Source organism: Lissotriton vulgaris, chromosome 5 (genome assembly GCF_964263255.1).
Source record: "Lissotriton vulgaris chromosome 5, aLisVul1.2, whole genome shotgun sequence".
Classification (NCBI taxonomy): domain Eukaryota; kingdom Metazoa; phylum Chordata; class Amphibia; order Caudata; family Salamandridae; genus Lissotriton; species Lissotriton vulgaris.
The window spans coordinates 1,954,020,190-1,954,023,162 of NC_141693.1; the positions used below are offsets into that span (position 1 = coordinate 1,954,020,190).

General features: G+C 49.8%; 1 pseudogene; it reads right to left on the minus strand.

Moving 5' to 3' along the window:
- Positions 1 to 889: 889 nt before the first annotated feature.
- Positions 890 to 2,248, minus strand: LOC147717854 (keratin, type I cytoskeletal 18-A pseudogene; annotated as a pseudogene).
- Positions 2,249 to 2,973: the final 725 nt, after the last annotated feature.

Below are 2,973 nucleotides of genomic sequence, written 5' to 3' on the forward strand. Positions count from 1 at the left end.
TTGCATTTCTCTTGGGTGCCTGGGTCTCTCCTGGGTGTGTGGGTGAAGTAGGGAGGTATCAGGGATGTGATGGCATGCTTCCTACCTTGTCTGGGGTCTGGGGGTTCAGAGCTGTCAAGGTCTGCCACCCCACTCACACTCTCCGGCAGCAGTGTCCCCTCGACCAATTCCTCCAGTGGCGTGGAATTAGTGGCAGTGAACATCCCACCACCGGTCTTTCTTGCCTCCTCCAGCCTGGCAGCAACCGTTTCTTTAGATCGTTGGCGCATGTCGATCCAGCGTTTTCACAGGTCTTCTACGCTGCGGTGGGTGACACCAATGGAGTTGACCTTTTCCTGGATGTCAGTCCAGATTCTGCGATTGCGGGTCTCTGGCAGACGCAGGGATTTTTTCCCAAATAGCAGCTCATGGCTTACCACCATCTCCTGGATGAGCACCTCCAGCTCCCTTTCAAAGAACTTCTGTTTTCTCTTCCTGGTTGTTTCCCCCTGCTGCTTATCCTGTGTGGCCATTTCTCCTGTCTCTGTAGCAGTGCACTGATGCCTCAGCCCTCCTTCCAGCCTCTCAATCTGCTTCTGAAACTCAGGTGCAGCATGGGTAGTCACACTTCCTGGTTGTGATGTCATCAAGCTGCACCTGAATTTCCGATTCGCCTGACTTGCGATTCCTTAATTGCGATTTCGCAAGTAAGGAATCGCAAATTTGGTATTCGCATTAAAATCTGTGAATTTTCTGGAATCACTAACTTTTTTTTTCTTGGGGCTAGCATCATTTATTGGCAAATAGAAGGGCCGGAGGTAAAAAAGTTGCATTCTATTTCTTGAACATTGTCAACCAATCACAGCTTCACTTTTTTCAATGCCTGGTACGGAGACGTCAAGGGCGCGGTTTAGGACTTTTTGACTTTTGTGTTGTTGCTCTCGGACACCACCTTTCCATCGACAACCTTCTGTGTGGTTGTGATGACCTTCTTCACCATCTGTGTGGTGAGGCAGAACTGCTGGTCATGGCATCCTGCATGGTGAATTTATCACCATCATCCAACAACCGCCTGTAGGTCTCGATTTCTGCCTCCAGCCTCATCTTAATGTTGAGTAGGGACTGGTACTCGTGGGACTGCCGCTGGAGGTCGTTGCGCACCTGGGTGGGATCTTCCTCCAGCTGCAAGAGGATGTTGTTGATCTGATCCACCTGCATTGAATAGCACCTCTCTGTGTCTCTAAGGCTGTCTTCTAGGTTTGCATTCAAGCTTCGCATGGACTCCAGCTCGATTTCCAGGCCTTGTGGAGTCCGACGCAGGTCTGTGACCATGGTCCAGGAGGACTGCAACAATTCATTTTTATGTGTGACCTGGACTGTGAACTCTTCCACCTGGCGCTGGAAGTTCTTCTCTGCTTCCTTCCTGTTCTTCTGTGCCAGCTCATCGTACTGTGACCGGATTTCAGCCATGATCTTGCCTAGGTCCTGGGTTTTGGGAGCGCCTAACTCCACGGTCAAACCAGAGCTGGCAATCTGAGCCTGCAAGTTGTTCACCTCACCCTAATGGTTCTTCTTCAGGAAGATCAACTCCTCATGCAGGGACTTAATTTCATTCTAAAGGTTCAGACGGTTCATGTTGGTGTCATTAATCACCTTCCGAAGTACAGCAATGTCCATCTCCACCGATGTTCTGATAGCTTGTTCGGCTTCATCCTTGACTCGGAAGTCATCAGCTGCCAGGCGGGCGTTGTTGATCTGCATGACCAGCTGGGCATTATCCACGGTGCTGTCATGAACCTGCCGCCTCAGGTCCTCCAGGGTCCGGTAGTAGGGGCTCCAGTCCTTGGTGCTCGGCCCCTTCTTCTCCAGGTATTCCTGGATCATCACCTCCAGGCCCTGGTTGGCCTCCTCCAGGCTGTGTACCTTGTTCAGGTAGGTGGCCAGGCAGTCCTTGAGGTCCCTGCCTGGTCTCCTTCTCGTTCTGGCCCCCCCCTGAGCCGGACAGGCTGAAGCTGCTGCTGGACCTGCCGTAGCCCCCATCGCCCCCGCCATAGCCCCGCGCCTCCACCGTAGCGCTGGCTCACGGTGGAGACTCTGGACACAGAGTTCCGGGCGCCTGGCCTCCAGCCCCCACGTCCATGCTGGCAGAGCTGCTCAGGGGCCCAAACCTCTTAAACCCCTGCACTCTCTGGCTGGAGCCCAGGGGCCGGTAGCTGCCGCCCCCAGACACCGTGGTGGAGTACATGACGTTGGAGGACCTGCTGCTCATGGTGCAGAGGGAGTCGCAAAGGGAGCGGAGATGGACGAGGAGGAGAGGCGCTGCCAGGAGATGCTGCGGGAATCGCTAACTTTTAGCGAAGTTTTAATTACATCGGGTTTCGCGATTCTCAACATGCGAGTCGCAAAAAATCGCATTTTGAGAATTGCAAATTCTGAGTTTGATACATATGGCCCAAAGTATTTTATGCAGAAGAAAAGCCATAGAAAAAAAAGTAATCCTCTACCTGGAAGAAACTAATTTACACAAATTGGCCCTCCTTGCGCCCTGACGAAGGAACTTTTGGATACATTGTCCTTTCCGAAACGCGCGTCGGCGCATTGTTTTTGTTTGTACTTTTTTCTTTAGATCTGTGGTCTTTTGACTATTTTGTCTTTTGTCTTGTAGTGTATGACGTTGTGATTGTGAATGGCTGAGAGGATGTCCGAATGTGTGAATTTGCTTGGGGGCTATATGTTGTGTTTATGTGATTAACTTGAATTGTATATTTATATATATTTATGTCTTTCATGAATTTCTGCTTTCTGATGAATTTGAAATAATAAATTTACATGTTTTTCTTATAAAATTCTCTTGTGTGGGACAATGATGTTATATAAAAATTGATGGATATATTACCTATTGTTATATAAGATTCTAGGAGAGGTTCTTTTTCGTTTTTTGGTCTGTATTTCCCTGCCTCCTCTCCTTGTTATCTACTTTCAGGGACCCTCTTT